This window comes from Acanthochromis polyacanthus, chromosome 23 (genome assembly GCF_021347895.1).
Source record: "Acanthochromis polyacanthus isolate Apoly-LR-REF ecotype Palm Island chromosome 23, KAUST_Apoly_ChrSc, whole genome shotgun sequence".
NCBI classification, from domain to species: domain Eukaryota; kingdom Metazoa; phylum Chordata; class Actinopteri; family Pomacentridae; genus Acanthochromis; species Acanthochromis polyacanthus.
In genome coordinates this window covers 24,877,930-24,890,846 of record NC_067135.1, presented here as the reverse complement: position 1 = coordinate 24,890,846, position 12,917 = coordinate 24,877,930, and the positions used below count along the sequence as shown (strand labels likewise).

General features: G+C 37.9%; 1 non-coding gene across 1 annotated transcript; it reads left to right on the top strand.

The window, feature by feature from the left end:
• Positions 1-346: 346 nt before the first annotated feature.
• On the top strand, positions 347-418 carry trnaq-uug (transfer RNA glutamine (anticodon UUG)). The gene has a single exon. It is a non-coding gene; the product is annotated as a tRNA-Gln (tRNA).
• Positions 419-12,917: the final 12,499 nt, after the last annotated feature.

Genomic DNA, 12,917 nt, shown 5'->3' with positions numbered 1-12,917 from the left:
ACTGACACGTTTTAAAGTTTGAAAATGTGGAAATGTGGAAAATAATATATATTTTCACAGTGAAAACTTCCAACATTTTCAACATTTTTGCAGAAAGTTTTGAAAAATTTTTGGCAGAAAAAAAGAAATGCAAAAGTAAGTTTCTTTAAGAACATTCAGACAAAAAATTTAACCAAAGTCCAATGAATTTCGCTGGATTTTGGTTCATTTCTTTTACCATTTCTGGTAAAAGACCTTTCATGTGAGTTGAAGGTGAGGGGTCCTCTCAACTTGTAACATGATGCTGAAAATGTGTTTTGCCAGAAGCGGGATTCGAACCCAAGCCTCCAGGTGCAAAGTATGCAGTGGTTCCATGGTGTAATGGTTAGCACTCTGGACTTTGAATCCAGTGATCTGAGTTCAAATCTCGGTGGGACCTGAATTTAGGCAAAACTATGTGTACTACCACTGATGTTGTCAGAATCAGTCATTTGTGTGCAGAAACCAAGTGATGTTGTGTACCGATCAGTACCCACAAACATGAGGAATCCTATTGCAAACAGGTCCTGTGCTTTAAGGATGGTAAGTTTCTCACGCTGGTATTTCTTGATATTTTAGACAAACCGCACAGCAGGGAGAAATATCTTGGCTGATCTAAGTGTGTTTTTGCTAAAAACAGTTGATGTTCAATCCTTCAACTGCAACGACATTGATGACTTGAGGTTATAGTCAGGATGGCCGAGTGGTCTAAGTTTAATTCCAATCCCACTTCTGACATTAAACATTTTCTCTGATTGGTGACTGATAACATGTACTGGCATCTGTTAGACAACCAAAGGCAGGAGTTTGAATCCAACTTGTGAATCTCTACAGGTGGAGTTTTTTTCATTCCAGCTTGTATCGCTAAGTATATTAAGAGATCTAAGTGAGTTTTCCCTTGTTTTGAACTACAAATTATGAGCTCACAATCAGGATGGCCAAGCGGTCACCGAGATTAGACATCCATATCTGGACAATTTTTCTCGTGTGGCATTATTTCCACCTGCATGTCCATCAGATTTTTCATAAACATGGCATGTTGCATGGTGTTAAAAGCAACAAAGGCATTGAACTTGGATTGCTGGATTGCAGCGATCCAAAGACTAATACTTTTGGTCACGTCTCGATTGCAGATGTGACTACAAGTGGCATCTACAAGTGCAAAGTGCTTTGACTACTCTAAAAAAACCACATCAAAACAGTTTGCTGCTCATAAATTCAAAGTATGACAAAGGTAACAACATTTTAGCTCAATACATCCATATTTAATAGCAAGTTATTCATATCAGATAGTATGACAAATGACCCTTTGTTAAGCGATACGGTGTCCAACTTGCCATTTTAAAGTAAAGTCTTAGAAAAGCTTGTTCTTATTCAACTCAATGATTTTATTACGACAAACAATGTCCTGGAGAAATTTCAGTCTGGTTTTAGGGTAAACCACAGCACCGAGACAGCCCTTTTAAAGATTTTAAATGATTTTAGGCTAAATTATGATTCTCAGAAATTGACACATCGGCCTCTCTGGTGCTGTTCACAAATGGTTTACATCCTCACAGACAGGAGTTTTATGGTAAATTTGAACACTTGTTCCTCTAGGGTCCATAAGGTCACATGTGGTGTACATGCACTGTATATGTTACATGCACTGTATATAAAATCTAACATGATGCTGAAAATGTCTTTTGCCAGAAGCAGGATTCAAACCCAAGCCTCCAACTATGAATTATGAGATGGTTCCATGGTGTAATGGTTAGCATTCTGGACTCTGAATCCAGCAATCTGAGGCCAAATCTCGGTGGGACCTGACTAGGAGAAAGTATGTGCATTAGTTGGTTGGAATTACTCTTGACAGAATTGGATTTGAACCCATCAAAACTCATCACATAATAAAAATGACCAGAAAATTATGCTGACTTGCAAATTGTAAAATCAGCCGAGCTCCTGTTTTTTATTAATGTGCTTTAGATGCCTTGCAGATGACAGTATATGTTGCCGACCACCAGAAGGTGAATAGATCTATTGTTACAAGTGAAATTCAAACCCACATCTCCAGAGATGTCCTGTGTGGTGGTTCCATGGTGTAATGGCTAGCACTGTGGACTCTGAATCCAGCGATCTGAGTTCAAATCTTGGTGGGACCTGGTTTCGAGAGTTAGTACAGGAACTGGAAAGAGAGAATATCAGGTGTCATGTTTGTTAATCACAAACTCATTCAGCCAAATGTAAATGAGTGAAAGACCACGTTCAACAACGTTGTGTAGATTCCAGGTCATGGTAATGCTAGGATCTAAAGTAAAAAGCAACTGAACTTCTCTTCGAGGTTCTTCTTGAAAATGTAGCATCTTCATCCAAGAGACCTCTTCATTTCTAAGCAACTGATGGAGAGTTTCAGATGTTTATATGGTTAATGACCCATTAAAGAACCAGGACTCAGGTGCCTCAAGGTGTGAAAGGTTGTGATACCAGGCAGTATTTATCATCATAGAACTGCCAGTTTCACCAGTAGGTAAGGTTTTTGCCAGAAGTTTAATTCGAACCCATTGAAATTCATGATAATAATAATAATGTCAAATCAGAATGGGCAGAACATGATGCTGACTTACAAATTTTCTCAGTTGAATTAATGAATTTAATTAACAAATATACCAATACTTATCGATACTAAGGATCTGTTGATATTTGGCTACACAACAGCAACGCAATATCGGCATTGAGATAAATCTGGTGTGTCTCAAAGTCTGAGAAAAATATCTGCATCGACCAGAGAATCCTCCTCTTGTATCTGTCGGCTCCACATGAAGCTACAGCAGAAAGATTATTAGCATAAAGGCTGCAAACTGTGAGAAATCTCATCTTTCTTTATGTAGAATATCATTTTCAAACAACTCTAAAGCTCAGAAATTGACATTTTATTTAATTAACTCAAGTTGTACCAGACAAATGGTAATAAAAACAAGTTTTACTTATTCTGGATAATTTTTATCCAGGAGGTGCACCTTCTAACAACAACAAAAAAAGAGATTAAGTTAATATATTTCTACAAAACTGCAAACTTTTCCAGGACATCAGTGCTGTGTGGAAACTACTCTTTGGTAATGATGGTACTTAAAGTCTAATGTAATAATCTTAAAGCCAATCTGACATATCAACATCAGGATCTGTGCATGTGATCTCAGAATCAGAAAGCTTTTTTGTCATTGTACCAAACAGTACAACAACATTTTCTGTGCACCCCTAAAAGAAACACTATACAGATACACTACCAGGCAAAAGTTTGGACTCACCCCTAATTTTCTGTGATTGGTTCATATTACCTAAATTATGAGCACAATTTAGCCATGTTTCATTTCTAATCACAGTAGAACCATAGATAACACTGAAAACAAAACTGAAGCATCTAGCATATAATACTGTTAATAAACTGTCTAAATCTGTGACTCAACAAAATAGCCTCCTTTAGCTTTGATAACTGCTTGACAAATTCGAGGCATTCTTGCAATCAGTGGCATGAGATAATCACTTGAAATTTCCTCCCATGCTTCTGCCAGCATCTCATAAAGGTTTGCAGCACTTGTGGGTTGCTTGTTCTTGACGTTTCTGTCCAGTTCATCCCATGCAAGTTCGATGTGGTAAAGGTCAGGGGATTGAGCTGGCCAAGTCATAATCCTTAGCTTCCCCTCCTCTTATACCTCTGACACAGTTTGGAGGTGTGCTTTGGATCGTTGTCTTGTTGTAGTGTGAATGGCTGTCCCACTAAATGCAGCCCAGAGGGAATGGCATGCACAGTAAGATACTGTGGTATCCATTCTGATTTAGAATTCCTGTGACTTTGTGCAGATCACCAGTCTGTCCCCCTGCAAAGCAGCCCAGACCATCACGCTACCTCCACCATGCTTTACTGTGGGAACAACACACGCAGAAGTCAAGCGTTCTCCAGCCCTAAGTCAAACGTACTTGCGCCGTTTTGATCCAAACATTTCAAACTTTGATTCGTCTGTAAACAGAACTGTTTTCCATTCTTCTACAGTTCAGTTTCTATGTTCTTTAGCCCACTGAAGTCTCTTCTTTATGTCCTGCTGTCTTAGCAGTGGTTTCCTAGCAGCTACTCTGCCTTTCAGACCAGATTCCCACAGTCTACGCCGCACAGTATCCACTGACACATTATTGTTCCTGGTTGAGTTTAGCTGAGCTCTTATTTCTGGGGCTGTCTTTTGTCTATTTCAAAGACTGGTGACCCTGATGAACTTATCTTCAGCTTTAGACGTGACTCTGCTTCTACCAGAACCAAATCTGTCTTCATGTGAACCTGTTTCTCTTCATATCTCTTTAATGTTTTTTCAACTCCACTTCGTGATACTTTAACTTTCTGAACAATTTGTTTTGTAGAATAGCCTTCTTTTTTAAAAAAAAAAAAAATGAATTTCAATCCTTTTTTCTTTGCTTAACTGAGGTTTTCTGGCCATGCTGCATTTTAATAAAGCTGTTCACAGTGAAATAATTTTCTTTTTCTGTTATCAGACAATGAAATAGAGTGTGGAGTAATGGAGCATGAAAATAGTGACTAAAACACAACCTATTCAGACTCCATGTTAACCAGCAGTCACATCAGAGGTATTCCCAAGCTGCAGCTAATAAGAATAAAAACATACAGTTTATTAAGTGGTCTGTTTAACTTAAGTCTTTTTGTTTAATATGCTGTTAAATTGGTATTGGTACTAATTACTATTTTTCAGTAACGCACCCAACACTGGTGCTGGGTTATAATTACATGATTTTAATAGTAACAGGTCGTGATCTAAAAAAGTGGGCCGGTCTGAGGCATGAAACTCCAGGGCTGAAAATGAGTCCCACTCTGGCCCTGCTCTGAAGTGACACAAACACAGAATACAGTTTTCAAATGAGTAATTGATTTTATTTTCTCAAAGAAAAATACAGTCCATCCTGTCTTGCCATATGTGAAAAAGTAATTGCCACTTCATCTACCCACCTACCAAATGACATGGATTTGAAATTACACAATACAGATGTGCTTCAAGTGCAGACATTCAGCTTTAATTTGAGGCTATTTATGTCCGGATCAGTTGAACACTGTATGAATTACAACATATTTTAGATTTGCCATCCACCTTTAAATATTTGGACAAACCAACTTATTGAACAGATGTTTAATTTTGAAAAGTTTGCAAAGTAGCTGTTATTTTTGTCAACTTAATTTTCTGAAGCTCTCTACTGCCAGCACATTATGAAAATATTCACACATTTCTTCTTGTTTTATGCTGGATTTTAAATCAGACATAGAGGGTGAAAGGGTGATTTTCATCTGTGATTTCAGGGTTTACATGAATAAAGTAGGAGCTGCACCCTTCTGTCCAACAGATAAAGTCCATGAAGACAGTAATGATTATGAATAGTGAAACAATGCTAGGTTATCTACCAATGGTTGGGATGTACATTGATTTTTATGGTGCAGAGACATAATTTTGCTTATTATTGATATACATTTGTAGAACCAGTGAATCCGGTATTTTGGAAACCCAGCTTTTGTTGCTGTTGTGGCTGCCACTGTTGTTGCTGCTGTGGCTGCCACTGTTGTTGTTGTGTCTGCCACTGTTGTTGCTGTTGTGGCTGCCACTGTTGTTGTTGTGTCTGCCACTGTTGTTGCTGTTGTGGCTGCCACTGTTGTTGCTGTTGTGTCTGCCACTGTTGTTGCTGTTGTGGCTGCCACTGTTGTAGCTGTTGTTGCTGTTGTTGCTGTTCTTCTCCAGAAGGCAACTTCAAGAATAAAGCACACTGGAGTCCATCAAAAATGAGGTGAAGATTTGTGAAATACAGAACATTGAAATACATATTGTTATAATGCTGCCAGTCGGGAATGTAGGTTGCAGTGTACGCGAGACAGTAAAGAATGAAAGTGGGGACGTAGACGACCAGGAAGTTGCCCATGGCAACAACCGCGATCAGTTTCTTCAGGGTTGAAGTGGACGGGGACGAGGTAGGTGCTCTAGATGTTACAATGACGGACAGAGCAAACAGAAACATGAAAGTGGCCACAATGAACATGTACACATTGTTGACAAACAGAAACAACGGGACCACAATGATAATCACCACAGAGACCAATGCGTAGGTAATGCGAGCCCTGGTTATACTCAGTGGCTGACGCAGATTATAGATGGACAACGAGGCGTTCGCAAGATGAATAATCACTCCAAACCACCTGGACAGGAACCAAATGTTTTGGACCACATTACAGTTGATTACACCGAAGCAGAGCTTTCCAATTATCTCAGCTCCAAAGATTATTGCCACGATCAGATTCAGAGCATCCATGGTGAGCAGAGTCAACAGACAGCTGTAGATGAGTTGAACACCCATGAGGCGGTTTTCCTGGCAGGTGAAGGACATGGCACAGGATCTTTGAAAAAGGCTGAGATTGCGCCGATTGTACAAGAAGGCTCCGATGATGACGAGGAGGCCCAGCAGGGAGCTTCCTATCAGGTATCCTCCTCTCAGGTAGGGGTCTTCGAGAACACCTGATCTGAGCATTGCTGCTTTCTGAATGGATTCCAAACTGATGGAACTGGTCTCCATGATGTGTTGGTCTCAGTCGTCAACCTGCTGGAGGACAGAGAAAGAACAACATTTTAAATATTATCTGCAAAATACAGAGCTGTGAAAAAGTATTTCTTTGGTTGTTGTATATTTCTCACACAAATGTTTCACTGAAATGTTAGACAGAGATAACCCACAAAACACTACACATTTTTAAATGATGATTTACTGAAAACCTGTATCAGTCCTGTGAAAAAATAATTATCCCCCTAAATATAATAACAGGTTGGCCATCATTGGTTCTCTGGAGTCCCAGAGCCTCAGCAATGGCTTTGAAACCCTCCAGACTGATGAACGTCAATGACTTTGTTCCTCATCTGTTCTTGAATCTCTTCAGAACGTGGCATCATGTGCTGCTTTTTCAGAGCCTTTATCTACTTCACAATGAAGACAGGTTCTATTTAGTGATGTTTAGGTTCAACAAGCCTGGCAGTAATCATATGTGAGTGTGGATGGAGAAACTGAACCCAACTGATGAATGAATTTGGTCATTTGGTAGATAAGGGGGCAATTACTTTTTCACATAGAGGAAAATAGGCTGGACAGTATTTTTACCTTACAGTTTTTCTCAGTTGCTTTAGTACATTTCTCAGATCAGAACTGAAATCCTCAAAACTACTTGTTCAATCTTCACATCATTGTGTCACTTGTTCACATCAAAAAATCAGTTTCTCATTTCTTTGAACAAGTTGCAAATGCTTTGGTTCATCCATGAAATGATTCTGTATAGTTCTCTGCTGTTTCCTACATTATTAACTGCTTATGTCATGTTGATCAAAATGTATTATCATGGGTCTCTGTTGAATACCCCCCCCACCCCCCACCCCCCACCCCACTACCTTTAGGCTGGTTTACTTTGTTCATCACATAAGTCTTTATGTGCAAAAAGATTGAATAAGTTGTCATAATATGTCAAATATATTTCTGTATAATCCCATTAGATTATTTTTTCTAAATCTGTCCTGAATTTGTAAGATTGCTCCCAGGTGAATTTTCTGAAATCACTCAAAGACACAAGAGAAGATATTTGTGATGTGGTTGAGAATTTGTGGCCCAACAGACGGAACATCAGGAGGTGTAGGAAGACTGCACTGTAATTCCTACAGCACTACATGTACAGTTTTCTCTAAGGAGATTGTCCTTTCTTCACATTTCTGCTTTTGTTTTTTTCTTTGTGCTATGCAGTGCTGTTTTCCTTTCTGTATCACAATGACGTGGTCTGTCAACAGATTACAACACAAAAAGTAAAAGATTAAATGTGAGTCTTGTTCAGTCTCCCACAAACACTAAGGTGTAATTTACAATAGCTGTCATCAAAACTTTATCCATAGTTTACATCAGAACATCCCTCCAGAGAACACTGATATGACAACATGACTCAGCAATCTGACTGTCTGATCCACACAATGACACAAAGATTTGTCATTCTGAGGGCGCTGACATGTTCATTGACACAGGAATTTATTTATTTATTTAGGATTTTGAGCAAGAGCCCGACTTTAGCAGGTAATCCAGTGTTTTACTATTTGTATAAATTGTTTTGACAAATGCACTTACTGTTCTGCAAATGTCGAGGATGATTCCAGAAATGTACTAAAGCGACTGAGAAAAACTGTAATAGATGAAATCATGATTTGAAAACTGCATTTTGTGTTTTCTTGGGTTATCTTTGTCTGATATTAAAATGATGATCTGACACATTTCATCATGACAAAAAAAAAGATTTCTGTAGTGGAGCAAATTTAAATTTAAAGTGGATTTTCCATAAAATTATGAACATTTGGGAGTAATCAAATGATTTCAGGACCTCTGATTTAAACCTGTAGCTTTAATATTACTTGTTAAATCAATATTCAGAAACTTGATTCAATAATACATTTATTTAGTATTTCCTCTAGTCCATCTACAGCCATGGCCATAAGTTTGGACACAAGTATCATGACGCTTGTGAATCTTAGAAAATACCACAAAATTGTCACTTACAATACAGTACACAACTCCTGAGAACTATATTAAGTTTCATATTTAAAAAAAACATCAAAAGAGTTTGGTGTCATTTTGTTATTCTTACCAAATTCGGTTGTGAAAGTACTGCATTTTTTTGTTATTTTCTTCTAATATTATGTTTTGGGAACAAAGTTGTTCCAATTGTTGGAATTTAATAATATTATATCCCTTGTTGATTTGTTGACTAATTAAACTGGTGCTGTCAAAAAATATTAGTTATGTTCTGTAATAGACATCAAAACAGACATAGTAAGTCATGCTGTGTCCAAACGTATGGCCATGGCTGTAGTACTTTCTCACAGCACTGTGTTTGTCACCCATTGTCTCTCTGCTGGGCGTTTTCTTCTCTCCAATGCTCATAAAAAGCCATGAAACAGATGTGTTCATTTTTAATCAGCTCTATAAACACACCTACAACCATGAAATTTAAAGGCATGTTTCCCCACACTGGTTTGAAACGCTGCAGCAAAACGTTCTTGGAGGCAAACACATATTCACATCACTATGTCTGTAATTTAAACTCAGATTTCTGTGTGTTAATTGATTTAAAATACAATTCAGATTTTCATAAATAAATAAAATTGGCTGAATAACTTGATTTCAAGCCATAAAAACCTTAAAACCTGTGCTGACGCTGTCAAGTATTCAGTCATTTAAAGTAGTGCAGCTAATTACCTTCACTCAGTGTAGTAATTACTGTAGAAGTTTTCATAACTCATCTACACTGATGCAAACTGTTGTATTCATTGTTTTCAATGTTGAATCTCAACTTCAAATTGTCCTTTTAAACTGGTTTACTAATTTCAGTTTAAGCGGAAAAAAATATTCATTCAGTCTGACACTGTGAAGTTTCTTTAAAATTTTCAGTTTTCTTTGACTAAGATATCAGAAAACAGCGAGCATGAAATTTAGCATTTGGATGAAGCAAACAGGAACGTTGAAAAAATGGAAAACTTAAAGTTGACTTTCCTGAAACTCATTTGAGAGGAATCAGAAGATTTCAGGAGCTCTACCTTCAGCCTGTGGCTTTATTATCACTTGTTAACTTAATTTAATAGTTCTTTAAATATGGCTGAAAATATTCTATTTTTTTCAGTGTATTGCATTCAGTCCTAATCCCTGCAATCTTAACCAGCTCATTAAACCAACTCTAAACTGAGAATTGATCTTTCAAATTATTTGCTGCTAAGAAACTGGCATTTGAAGTAACTTCAGATGTCAACAAACCTTAAATAGTGAAATTTATGGATCAGATGCTCTCCTTAAAAACAAGGAAACTAACAGTAATCCGCAGCAAAACATTCAGATACAGCCATGGCCATAAGTTTGGAAACAGCAAATAACAAAAAAAATGCAGTACTTTCAAAACCGAATTTGGTAAGAATAACAAAATGACACCAAACTCTTTTGATGTTTTTTTTAAATATGAAACTTAATATAGTTCTCAGGAGTTGTGTACTGTATTGTAAGTGACAATTTTGTGGTATTTTCTAAGATTCACAAGCGTCATGGTACTTGTGTCCAAACTTATGGCCATGGCTGTATTTAACACATTTTGTACTTTATGCTCATCTGGCTTCTCTTCTACAACTTTAAAGATGTTTTTTCCTCTAATCCAGTTGCTTTTTACAGTAATCACAGAGAAAATGAAGATGATTACATTTAACAGCTGACAAAACTTAGAATAAAGTCATTATTTCAAACTCTCATCTACTCATTATTAATCATCAGTGGTGTTAAATAGCTTCTAAAAACATTAAAAACACTCAAAATTGGGTCTTACTTGATGTGTGAAGCGTTGAGGCTGTTTGCTGGTGGAGGAAGAGACTGAATGACGGACTTTGTCTCTTTGGCTTCACATTTATGGCTGTAAAGCAGATTGTAAAACCATGAACCAATGATTCATGTACATGTTATCTTTTATTTCCAATGTGTCACCAAATAATCATTGACATCATTTGACTTTGGACCAAATCAAACAGGATTTTACTTTTGATTGCATCTTTTAACATGAAACATTTTCTCTGTTTAAACCGCTGCTGCTTGAACTGAATCCATCTTTTTCTTCCTCTATGACATGAATTAAAGATGTGACGGTGAAAATAGAACCCAAAAGTCACTTCTTCATTTATTGAACCTCCTCCACACCCATCAACTCAGAGTCTGGAACAGGTTTTATGATGGCATTTACTTGAAACTATCGTACATGTTTGTTGTTTTTATTGCTTGGAAATCTTCAATAAAACTCTGACCTGAAATTCACCTGGTGATGCTGCACTTTTATCAAGATTACAAGCGACTCATCAAAATCTGTATTATGTAAGTTATAGAAATCATCTTGATATTTTTCCAGACAAAAGGTCAAAATTTCAACCAAATATATCTCCTTCTACAGCCATGGCCATAAGTTTGGACACAAGTACCATGACGCTTGTGAATCTTAGAAAATACCACAAAATTGTCACTTACAATACAGTACACAACTCCTGAGAACTATATTAAGTTTCATATTTAAAAAAAACATCAAAAGAGTTTGGTGTCATTTTGTTATTCTTACCAAATTCGGTTGTGAAAGTACTGCATTTTTTTTGTTATTTTCTTCTAATATTATGTTGAACAAAGTTGTTCCAATTGTTGGAATTTAATGATAATATTATATCCCTTGTTGATTTGGTGACTAATTAAACTGGTGCTGTCAAAAAATATTAGTTATGTTCTGTAATAGACATCAAAACAGACATAGTAAGTCATGCTGTGTCCAAACTTATGGCCATGGCTGTATGTATACACCAGTCTGATATAACACTATGACCACCTGCCTAATATTGTGTTGGTCCCTGATCAGTCGAGGCATGGACTCCACTAGACCCTGAAGGTGTTCTGTGGTATCTGACACCAAGATGTTAGCAGCAGATCCTTTAAGTCCTGGAAGTTGTGAGGTTTGGCCTCCATGGATCAGACTTGTTTGTCCTCCACATCCGACAGATGCTGGATTGGATTGAGATCTGAGGAATTTGGAGACCAAGTCAACACCTCAAACTGGTTATTGTGCTCCTCAAACCATTTCTAAAACATTTTTGCTTTGTGGCACGGTGCATTATCCTGCTGAAAGAGACCACAGCCATCAGGGATTATCGTTTCCATGAAAGGTGTACATGGTCAACAATGCATCAGTCTGTCGCGGGACGACAGATACAAACAAACAATCATACTCACATTCACCCCAACAGGCAATTTAGAATAATCAGTTAACCTTAGCATTTTTTGGACTGTGAGAGGAAGAAAGAGTACCTGGAGAAAACTCATGCATGCACAAGGAGAACATGCAAACTCCATGCAGAAAGATCCTGGGAAAGCCGGAATGCGAACCAGGGATCATCTAGCTGCAAGGCATAAGTGCTAACCGCAGCTCCACTGTCCAGCCCCGGATTCAATTCAATTATATTTATATAGTGCCAATTACAATCCAGATTGTCTCGAGACACATTTCTGAACCCATATGCTTGAACCCTCAGAGCAGCTCTTAGGTGACAATGGCAAGAAAAACTCCCTTTCAATGGGCCGAAACCTTGAGCAGAGCCCGGCTAATATGGTGTCCATTGTTGGTCTTTCGGCGATGCACAGGGGTCAGCATGACACCCTGACAGCTATACAGCTCCAAACACAACAAACTGATGCTCTGTGTATTCTGACACCTTTCTATCAGAACCAGCCTTAACTTCTTCAACAATCTGACTAACAGTAGCTGCTCTGTTGGATCGGACCACATGACCAGTCTTCCTCCCCAGATTGGTCAGTGAGCCTTGACCACTATGACCCTGTTGCTGGTTCACCACTGTTCCTTCCTTGCACCAGATGCTGACCACTGCAGACCAGGAACACCCCACAAGAGCTGCAGTTCTGGAGGTGCTCTGACCCAGTTGTCTTGTCAAACTGAGTCAAATTCTAAATTTCATTTTTCCTGCTTCTGTCTCTTCAGCTTTGAGGACAAAATGTTCAGTCGCTGCCTGATATATCCAACCCACTAACAGGAGCTATGATGATTATCTCTGATTATAACACACTGATATTATAAAACACTTACTGATTATCTCAGTCAGTGTAATTCACTTCACCTGTCAGTGGTCAGAACGTTATACCTAATTGGTATATATGTTAATAATGAAGTATCAGCATGTTGGGTTTATAGACAGACAAATTTGAAAGGTTGTCACATGATTCATGGGGAGGGAAAGTTCAGATCCACAAGAAGTTTAACTTTTTAAAAAAAACTTTTT